Source organism: Dunckerocampus dactyliophorus, chromosome 15 (assembly GCF_027744805.1).
Source record: "Dunckerocampus dactyliophorus isolate RoL2022-P2 chromosome 15, RoL_Ddac_1.1, whole genome shotgun sequence".
Taxonomy (NCBI): Eukaryota; Metazoa; Chordata; class Actinopteri; order Syngnathiformes; family Syngnathidae; genus Dunckerocampus; species Dunckerocampus dactyliophorus.
Window position 1 is genome coordinate 10,875,163 of NC_072833.1, and position 11,573 is coordinate 10,886,735.

An 11,573-nucleotide genomic window follows, 5' to 3' on the forward strand; every position below is an offset into this window, starting at 1 on the left:
GTGCAACTAATTCCTACAGGTGTTCCAAGTTCTGGAGTACTTACTACCTCCTCTGTCAGCATAAAAAGTGTTCCACAGTGCCACAGTGTTCGGAACACACTGTGGCACTATACTGTACGCTTGTGAACATCAGTTGAACAGCACTGTACGGGAAAAAGTCCTTTGTTGCAACAAAAATGGTAAGAAAAAAGGGAATTAACAATGGAAGAGACAGACCAGCTTAACACTTAAAAATGTAGGTTTTTCCTCCAGAGAAATTGGAGTGTTCAAAAACTTTTGACCACTAATGTATTATTATTTTGATTATTTATTTTGTATTTTTTTGCATAGTCCTGCTTACTAACAAGCAATCAGCAACAATAAAAACACATTAAGTTGCGGTATGTTGCGGTAACTCCTGGTTAAAGAGAAAAAGCCTTTGCTCCATCTTTGGTGACTCGTGCTAATAACTAGTGTTTTTACATAACTATACAGTTTGGTACAGTTTGGAAGCACTTGCACTTTGCACATCTAATGAGAGCTACATTTCCAAACTTGAACAAAGCTCAGTTGTTATGTTTTTGTATTAGCTGTCTGCAAGCGCTGCTGCCTACCTGGGTCAGCATGAGGAGTGCAGGCTGCATTGAGCGCCGCAGGCTGTTAATGACTCAGTCGTTCATCACTATGGCTGCACTCCTGCATCAGCACCAGGCGAGATGCACCGAGTGCGAGCGGCCAACAATGAAGCCGATGGTCCGTGCTTGAAAGGTGCACCATTTGGCAATAAAAGATGATGCTTTGGGAGTGACTGGAGAGACTTCTCTGTAGTCATCAGTGTTTTGATGTGTATTTTTTATTAGCTACAGTATTCAGTCCATAATATTCAATAAAGCCAATTAAAAGACTAAATGAGATTGAGATGACATATTGAGAAATGATGGCTTTTAAAAATCAATATAGGGCTGACTCTGAAAGGAGGAGGGGGTGGTAGATCTCGCCAAGCCATGAGAGGTGATGGTGTCCTAACATCAGGATGAAATACAGCGTTTTACTGTCTTTTCCCGGAAACCCTCCATTCATCAGCAAATGCGAACATAGTGGAGGCTAATAAGGTAATAGGACAATAACAAACACTCTAACAAAAAAAAAAACTAAGAGGCTGAGTGCATCCCACAATAATACGACAACAAATAATCTTCTTCTGTGCAAGATTGTTAGCGAGCACGACTATTCCTGGTTTGGCTGTGGGACCCACCATCAACCCTTTGGTTAGGCGATGACCCTAATTTCAGAAATTTTAAACTTAAACGTGTCAAATATGTTATTGTTTCAATAAACTACCTTTACTTAACTAAATTTTAAATGTAAAAAGGCTGTTTGCAATGGTTACGTGGTTGGGTAGAGTGAGTTAACTTCTGACTGTGTTGCAAGCATTATATCCCGCCCTCTTCCTGCTCCAAACATGTAAGGTGCACCCCGGGTAACACACACATGTGCAGGAGCCTTTGCTAAGTGCTGGCAGTGTTATCTGGAACCAGTTGCAAACAGTCCCCTTAATGAAAAGATACTAGAGTGCAGTTTGAATTTGAGGTAATGCAAACTAACACGATGTGCCAACACAAAATAAGTTTCACAATCAGTTCAGCACCAATATCGCAAATCACAAATTTGAAAAAAATGTGTGTGTAACGTTTTACAGTACATGGGATAGCTCCTGGGAAGTTGAATCAGGGCATTTGCACATGGACCTGTATGAGAGGCGAAACAAGTTAAAAATCAAGTGAGTCCAGGTGCTCTGATTCAATACTCACTAGGTAAGTTTAATAACAATCGGAGGACCATTTCTTCTGTAGACCACCCCTCTGCCTGGGCCAATAGCATTTAATAGTACGTCATACTGCATTGTGGGCAGAATTTCCACACGCAAAACACAACATGAGCTTTTGCTTGATGCCGTGTTCTTCCAGTGGCTACGTACTATAGCTATTTAGCTGTGTGTCATACGAATGGCGCCTTAAGTCCACACTCGAAGTCACTTCTCCTACCGCTCAAGCTTGACCAAGTCGCCCATAAAAACATTGCCCGCACCTCGTGGTGGGGTAGCAAGCAAATAGTACAGACACGAGGTGTGTTCACGGACATTGGGTCATTACACTATTTTTTTTTTTTTTTTTTTTTCCAAAGACCCAGGGACCCACTGAAAACGGCTTCTGGGTCGTCACCCACCAGTTGAGAATCACTGCTGTAAGGAAACTAAGGATATTTGGGTTGACCCATTACTGCCACCTGTCAGGTGAAACACAGCCCCTGTACAGTATGCCATGTTTGGAGAGTGGGTTGCAACAAGACAGCCATCTTTGTGGAAAATGCTGCAACAATGAGCTGGCCATGTTTGCGGAGTGTGTCACTAACACGTCTGCCACCTTTGTGGAAAGTCTGTTACAAGAAGTCGGCCATCTTTGTGGAGAAGTCGACTTCTTGAAAGTCTGTTGCAAGAAGAGGACCATTTTAGTGTAGTGTGTTGCAACAAGTCGGCCATCTTTGTGGCATATGTTGCAACATGTCAGGCATCCTAGTAGAGGGAGCTGCAACAAGTTGGCCATCTTTGTGGAGTGCATGCAACAAGTCCACCATATTTGTGGATTGCGGTACATCAACAAGTCCTCCATATTTGTGGAGTGTGTTAAAGCAAGTCGGCCATCTTTGTGGAATATGTTGCAAAAAGTTCACCATTTGGGAATGTGTTGCAGCAACAGGTCAGCCATCACTATGGAGTGTTGCAACAAACCGGTGCATACATTTTTGTATAAGTTCTGACTGAATTCCCATCAGGAAACCTTGAAAACACAACAGCATTGCCAGAGCTAGCCACTCCCACTGAGAGAATGTATCACAGAGACGACATCCACTCGGTAGAAAGCAAGCAGGATTATGACCAGGGGGACGTCCCACTCAGTCATTGGACCAGACACACACTAAGCTGTCATGAACGGGATCCCGCGGTTGAGAAACCAGTGATACACATAACCAGATTAACGTGGACCAGAATAGAGCACCGGGATGGTGGTTACCTCCTTGGGTGAGTGCGTTGTTTAAGTCATTAATGGATTAGCTGTGGATGCACTCAGGTCAGTTTGGCCACCAGCACTCAGACTTGCAGTTCTTAAAGACGGCCAGGATGCATGTCCATCCATCCATCCATTTTCTATATCGCTTCTTCCTCATTAGGGTCGCGGGGGTATGCTGGAGCCTATTCCAGCTGACTTCGGGCGACAGGCGGGGTACACCCTGGACTGGTCGCCAGCCAATCGCAGGGCACATATAGACAAACAACCAGTCACACTCACATTCACACCTATGGACAATTTAGAGTCGCCAATTAACCTCACCTGCATGTTTTTCGAATGTGGGAGGAAGTCGGAGTACCCGGAGAAAACCCACACACACACGGGGAGAACATGCAAACTTCACACAGAAATCTCCAAGCTGTTACTGTGTTGGCCAACGTGCTAACCACTAGACCACCGTGCGGCCCCAGGATGCATGTCTAAGTAGAAATGTTGCTCGGCTAAGTAAAGCACCACAAAATCAATATTGACATTTCTCGAATTACTCTCTCCATAGTCATGAATAAACGGCCGTGTTTTCCAGCAAAGCCCTGGATTAGGTGGATGGGATAAGTAACTGTGTTGTTGGAGTAAAAGGCAAGGAAGCCTCAAGCAAACATTTGCTCCCGTCTTAGTAATTTGTGAGCGGAAATAATCAGAAAATGTTCTAATTAGAGCGCTGCTCCACTCCACAGTTAGTTGTTTCTGTGTCATGGCCTAAAAAACAAAACCCTTTTTTGGTCTTTGCAGACATTGAAATAATTACAAATAAAAAGACCACAAATATCAGTGAGTAGAGCCTGACCGATTTATCAGCGGACCGATTAATCGAGCCGATTATGACGTACCACAGATTAATCAATATCAGTGAATATGTAACCGATATATTAAGTTTTTTTGCTGTGCGGAGATTCTGTTGGTCCGTTCCCATGTGTCTCTCTGTGCTGCTCCCTGACTGAGCACCTGGCACCTCCCCCACACATACAGACAGAGCAGCGAGGTGCCGCTCTTTCTGCCTCACTCACTCGACAAACTACTTTTTTTTTTACACCATGGTAGCTGTGACTTTGTAAAAAACGTACCACTACGCTTTAGTGCCACGCTGTCATGGGCTCATCAAGGAAAACATTCTCGTTATTTTCACGCAAGTTTTAGAGCTCGTATAACAGTGTTTTAACGTTGTGTACATTGCATCTCTGTGAGGTAAACAAAGATAGATGCAAATGTTAATCCACATGTCCGCCATTTCCTAAGACTATTATACAGCGTTTTAAAGTGAAATAACGATATATGCAGATATATGCAGCATCCCGCTTCATGTCATACTTCCATGCAGGATTTACAGGGGATCATACATTCACAAGTTAATGTCTTCATTAAAATCAGTTTGAAAATGTTCCAGGTAATGTATTTAGTTGTTATTTGATATATTGCATGTTTTGAAAGCAGATACGTTGTTACATAAAATGTAGTTTAGTCCCTTGTATTAAGTCTGCTAATGTGATGCATGTTTTGATTATTTCTTATTTTCTTTGTAGTCAACTTTTTTTTTCCCCACTTTTTAATGTTTGCTTCAGCATCTGTTTTTGAGCTGTTTGCAAATACACAGTGGCTGCAAAATGAACTTTTCAATAGCTAGCAAATATGACTAATTGATATTGTTAAGATGTTTTTGTGAATAAGCCTTTTATGAACACAGTTTTCAACATTAGTTTGAAAACACCTCACATTAGCCTATGTTTTATCACTTTCAACCAAATGCAGTCACTATAGCTTGTATTTTAAAATGGTCAACTATAGTATCAACTTCTAGGCTAATTACCCAAATGCACTAAATGTACATATTTTCATTTCACAGGCAGAGAGAGTAAAGTGTGGAGCCACTTCACGAAAGACTCAACAGGCATTACTTTAGATGCGACATCTGCAGTGTGCAAGTCAGCCAGGGCTCCAGCACCTTCAAAGCAAAGAACACTACAAATTTGTGGCAACACCTAAAAGTAAATCACAAACAAGCGTGTCCTTATGTGGACTGTGTTACTAATTAAACGTCCTTATTTTAATTTAGTAGTCTTCTGCTTCTTTGTGTTGGATGATATTTTGGGTAGTATAAGAATTTATGTTCATGTACAGTATATATCCTGTGGAAAGCAATGGTCTTATTTCATATATCGGCCGAAATATCGAATATCTGCTTTTTTCAGCCCCCAATATCGGTATCGGCCCCAAAAATCCCACATCGGTTGGGCTCGAGCAGTGAGACAGCACCAAAGCAACGGAGCACTCACACAAACACAAAAACCCTATTGCTGCTGATGTAAGCAAAATCATGCAAATTAATTTACAGCCTTCTTTTAGACAGCTTGTGTGCCTCAATTATTCAGTGGGCGACATGTCTTTGCTTCAATTATTCAGCCTGCTGAGAGAAGTCAGCGTGGCTGCATGATGCCATCACTTTGTTGCCATCAACACCATCATTATTAGCATTATTACATTGTTATATGTTCATGGGTACCACGGTAATCCTTCAATGACTACAGGTTCCAATGCCTCTAATGGACGCTCATCACTTTTTTGCCACAAAACTCCATAAGGTGCCTTTAAGACGGCCTTACTTACTAACTTTAATTGTTGTTCCAACCCCCAAAAAACAAGACGAAGTGAACGACACAAATCATCATCATCACAGATGCAGGTGTCACCATCTGTAACATCCTCCTCATCATCAGCACCACCTTCACCAGCACCAGGCCCCATTATACACTGTATTATATTATAAACATAGATACATCAACAGTAATCTGTAACATTTGGATGGCATTATCATGTCTACAAATAGCAGCAGTAATATGATCCCTTCAACCATCCTCATTAAATTAATCAAAATCACCAATTGCATGAAGATTAGAAGGAATATCATTCATGCAACAATACCAAGTGCTGTACTATTATTTTTAAAACAGCATTCATATTAAGTCAAATGTGTGTGCGTGTATGGCGCGTCTCTCGCCTCTGTCTCGCCCTCCCTCGCCCTCTTAGGAGTACTTCTCAGCCTTTGGCCCCGGATTCCACCCCCCCACCAACCAAACAAACATCATGCTTGTATGAGGTGGATGTCTAGTATCCGCTCCTCCGTCCCCCCCTTAACCCGAGTGCATCACCTTCACGCTCCATCCATGCGTGCAACAGCACATTTTACAGACACATGCAACCAATTCGCGCGTATGATATTCTCCTGTCCCACAAAGTAAACAGTAGGTCACAAAGCTCACCGTAGTCGCACAGCTAACCCGGTTCGTTTGGTTCATTCAGTCAGTGGCTCATCCTCCCCGCGTGTGCTCATCCCTCCCTTCCGTGGCCCATTGAGCGGCTCAATGCGATGCGCCTCCTCTCCTCCTCCTAAAGAGACGAAGAGTCGACAGCCAATGAGCATGCGCACTCCTCCATCCGCTCGATCTCTTTCTCACCGCCTCGCTACCTCCCTCTCACTGGAAGACACTAGCTAGGGGTGGAGTTTTTTTAATGGTAAAAAAAATGTCATTGATGAATGCATATCTACATAAATAAATGTGAAAATATGTAATATTTAAAACTTTACTCCTCAAGAGAGTGTATTTTGTGTGTGAGAGCCCACAAAGACATCCTACAATTTAATCAATCAATTTATTACCGATTATGGGTTGTCCAAAGGGTAGTAGTTTTTGGTTTTATTTGTTGCAACACCACATGGTGTCCTGATTTTAACTAACCGCTGAACACAAGTGTGAAAATTTGTCAAAACATGCACCCCTACTGTGTTGTCTGATCTATTATTTTTCTGACAAATACACTGCATGGAGGCGTGTTTAAACCCCAAAAACGTTTGACCCAACCTAAGGGGGATTGACTTGAAATTTGTCAAAGAGGTCAATGTGCTCTATAAAACACTCATTGTAACTTTACGGTGTTTAGCCAGATCACCACGAAATTGTGTATACACCTTTACAAGACTGACAAGCACATGAGTGTAAAATCTGAGCAAAATTGGTTGAAAAACATGGCCGCCATCAAGCAAAACATTTTTTCAGTCACACGGGGGTGACTTAGTAACTAAATGACTGTAAGTCATTGACCATTTGTCTCATGATTATAAAACTTTGATGATATCTGTATTGCCTGCATGTGAAAATTCTCATTCATCCAGGTCACTGTATTCTCAAGGCATTGGATTGGTCGCAACAGCTCTAAATAGGACAGCTCTAGTCTGACTAGTGTTTGTCCCACCTAGTCGTTGAGCATGAACTGATGAAGTCCGCTCAAATGAGAGGCAAATGTCTTCTAAGACGACCTGAACAGTCCAGCTGTGATCGATTCAATGCCCTGAGGATATTTGTATTGTACGACAGAGTATTAGGGCCACATTCCAAAAAAAAAATCTAAGATTTCAAGAATGAAGTCGTAAACTTATGAGAAAAAAGCTGTAAATTTACGAGAAAAAAAGCTGTACATTTACGAGAATAAAGTCGTAAATTTACGAAAAAAAGTCCTAAATTTACAAGAAAAAGTCCTACATTTACGACAATGAAGTCGTACATTCACGAGAAAAAAAGTCGCAATATTACCTTTGCCCAAGGCCAAAGGTCACATAAATCCCTCCTTTTCATAGCTGTTTCAGGCAATGCCTGTTACCACGAAGTATTCAAATAATCTGAGATTTCGAGAATAAAGTTTTTTTCTCGTAAATTTACGAGAATACAATCATCAATTTACGAGAAAAAACTTGTAACTATGTTACAGGCATTGCCTGAGACAGCTATGAAAAGGCGAGACGTCTGTGACCTTTGGCTTTGGGCATGTGGAAGAGCTGAACAGCTATGCTCTATTTCCTCTCTGACACGTACGACACAACGATACTTAATATTACGACTTCAGTCTCCTAAATTTACAACTTTATTCTTGTAAATTTACGACTTTATTCTCAAAATCTCTGATTTTTACTATTTTTTTTTTATGTACTCCTAATAAACTGTGTAGTATTACATGTAGAGTATGCCAGCATGTCTTAAAAAGCATTTTCACCATAACCCACAGAGGGTGCCGCAAATGTCATTTACAGTCATGTGACAAAATTTGGACACCCCATGAGGTGACTCGAGTGAAAATGAATCAAATTAAAAAGGTATTTAAAATAATAACGTTTTTTATGACAACACTTTAAACCAAAACGTAAAAAAAAATGTGTGTCACCTCCAACAAGATGAGGAGCAAAAAGATGAATGAAGGGCTGAGTGGAGATGAAACAGAAACATGGAGGCAGAGGAGAAGATGAAGAAAGGCAAAGCCAGGAGTGGGGGAGGTACTGAGGATGTGAAGAGGAGTCGGGGGTTGGGGGGATGAAGTGTCAATTATGTGCGAGAGGACAGCACTTGTTTGACATTATCTGTCTTTCTGACACACACTTCATTGGATGTGTCTTTCAGGCACACACACATACTCTACGCCTACACATATCTTTCTATTGTAGCTGCTGGAGGGGGGAAGGAGTACACAAAAGGAAAAAGAAGATACAACAGTCTGTGCATTAAAATGCAAATGAGTAGGACGACATTTTCCCCTCTTTTCTCTTACACAGAGATGCTGTACAGTAGTTTCTGCTGTTGTATCATTCACCAAAAGAGCTTGATATTACTTTGCATATTTACACGCAAATCAAGAGAAGATATTCATTTAAACGTGATGATATTTCTCATTTAAGAGAAAAGCTGTCTCACGAGGACAGGGCAGCCAGACGCCAATCAGCCTGTGGATTATGGCATCACTACTGTGAATTATAATACAGTAATTCCTCTTTTATCGCAGTTAATTGGTTTCAGACCCGACCGTGATAAGTGAATTTACGTTAAGTAGGATTCCTTATTTATAAACGGAATATTTTCGTAGTTATAGCATAGAAAACTTGTTTACAATCTTCTAAATATGTTTTTTTTTAACATTATTAGAACCCTCTAGACATGAAATAACAACCATATAGTCACCTTTATGTTTGTATTACCCAATATAGTAGATATAATCAGATCAAATTTAAGACATAAATAAGACTCATGCTCGTGTGTGTTGAAATAAATGTGTTCCAGACGTGTGGACAGAAAGTGATGTCGCCGTTCAGAGTTCAGTTTTATCTTGATTATGGCCACAACAGCAGCTGGTGTTATTATTATTATGATTATTATGTTATTATTATTGTGCCTGTTGTGTGATCATTTAAATCTGCAATGTCTTGTCTCATCAAACAGTTACACCTAGTGTCCAATGTAGAATTCTACATTCACAATTTCAATATGTATTTTAGTTAATTTATGTAATGCTTGACTTATAATAGGCCATATTCAACCACAAAACAGCATGATTTATTAGTGAAGAGTGAAGCCACCAATTTCGAACCGCTATGTGGCGAGGGAGGACTGTACATACAATATAGAAAGAAGTGACAGTGCGCGAGGCAGGTTTGGACCCACACATTAAATGCTTCGCGCACATGAACCTTGCAATGCAGGCTTGCCTGTGTGTTTTAGCATCACTTGTTTTCTCGCGACACGTGTCTGCTTTTTGTTCCTCATCAGACTTGAAGAGCTGCTGCGGTGTTAACGTCTAGCAGAAGCTGTAGTAATTCTACATTTGATCAAACTTACTTAAGACTTTTCAGATCAAAACACGATCGCTGCATAAGACTTGTATCAAAACATGTGATACTATTTCGAGAATTCACCACTTCACGGTCCCACACTGTAAACATCATGGGAACTGTAGGTTCTTTTAGCATAAACAAAACTAATCTACTCCAATTTGAAATGTTTTACATGTGTCTTTACATACTACACATCAACATAAAGGATTACTATTAGTAGCTACAACTGCCATTGTTGTTATAACTTTTATCATTTTGTTTTATCATTTTCATTTAGTTTAATTGTAGTTTTTGTTTAAATTTTTTAAAAGAAGTTCAGCCGTTAAAAGCATCATGCTTAGGTCATGCATGCAACGTTATACAATAATTAAAAATGTGCCTACATTGTTTTGTGACTAAATACAAAAATCTGTTTGTCCAGTCCTATGTGTGATTTGTTTTTTTCTCAAAAGTAATGTTAAAATATCGCCTTGTCTTGTGAAGCCAATATCGTGTATCGTCTCGTGAGTTGAGTGTATCGTGACACCCCTATTTAATTTCAAATAAACAAACAAAAGAACACATTTTTGCTATGTTTTGATTTTTCAGCAAATATTCCGACCCCCACTACAACCTTTCATACACACCTTTTATAGTTTGGATTCGATTAGACATCAAATTCACCCAGATTCAGGCTTTCTGCTTTCAAATGAGTGAAAAAACAACGCTGCGCTAATGAATGGATTCTGTTCACCGTCTTCCATTAAAAGGTCAGTGAATATTTTTAGGGCGATAATGATACTCTACCACCTGCTGTCTTCTTCTTCTGCAACATCCTCTTTGTCGCGCGTAACATCAATGGGAACCCCTCCCCCCATCGTCCTTGCTTGTAACATTGGCTCAGAAAACCACAAAGAAGAGATAATGCTCTATGGAGAATCTCCTGGCAATTGAAATATGACGATGTGCTGTTCATTAGCATGTACATGTGTGTATGTATATACTGGTACATGCTAATGCACTAATGTAATGTAATGTAATACTAAAGAGTGTATATATATATATATATGTGTGTGTTTGTGTGTGTGTGTGTGTGTATATATGACACATATGATATATAAGACACATTGACCTGCTGATTAAAAAAATGACATTTTTATTACATTTAAAGTTGAGGTGCACTCAAAACTTGCTTAATTTTTGCAGTGTTTAATCACCACCACCTCAATGTAAAACGATAACTGCACAATGTTAACTTCATAAAAAATAGTGGCAAATAAAATCTGCACTCACCGAAATAAAAGTCACTGACAACAATCATGATAATTTGGACACCACATGATTTTTTTTAAATTAATACATAATTAAATTAATAATGTTTAATTCATGTGGTGTAGTTTAGCCCCATAATTATAGCTTAGCTTCTTGCTTTGCGGCTGGTGTGTCGAAGAAGGTGTGCAAGGCGCTTCCCACGTTAATTCATGCGTATGATGGCGGAGCATATGAAAGATAACGTTCGTTTTTGGATTTTCAAAGTTCCTGTACTTTATGAGTATTTTCTGTGAAGCAAAAATTTTGCAAACAGCACATCAATAATGACTTCCAATGCAAATCATTTTATAGGATGCAGTTACAGTTAATATCAGAGCCCACTCTATAAAACCTTGATATTCATGTCAAGTCTTTTGTCCTTCTTGTTCCCACTGTCCAGGATTAAATCATCAACAACTAGGGTTGTGAACGGTAAACCGATGTGACCGGATTTGTGGTTGACAAGCGATTGATCGTCCATAAATACTTAGATTAATCAATTGTAGAGACATGCACTGAGTAACGCGAGGCTG

The 11,573-nt window shown here is 40.0% G+C and overlaps 1 protein-coding gene across 3 annotated transcripts in view; it reads right to left on the reverse strand.

Moving 5' to 3' along the window:
- The window catches only part of LOC129194901 (sodium/calcium exchanger 1-like), a 52,672-nt gene extending 46,177 nt beyond the window's left edge, over nt 1-6,495 (reverse strand). For all 3 annotated transcript variants that reach the window (XM_054800416.1, XM_054800415.1, XM_054800414.1), the window contains exon 1: nt 6,359-6,495. The gene's annotated coding sequence lies outside the window, so the exon portion shown is untranslated. The remainder of the gene's footprint in view (nt 1-6,358) is intronic.
- Nucleotides 6,496-11,573: the final 5,078 nt, after the last annotated feature.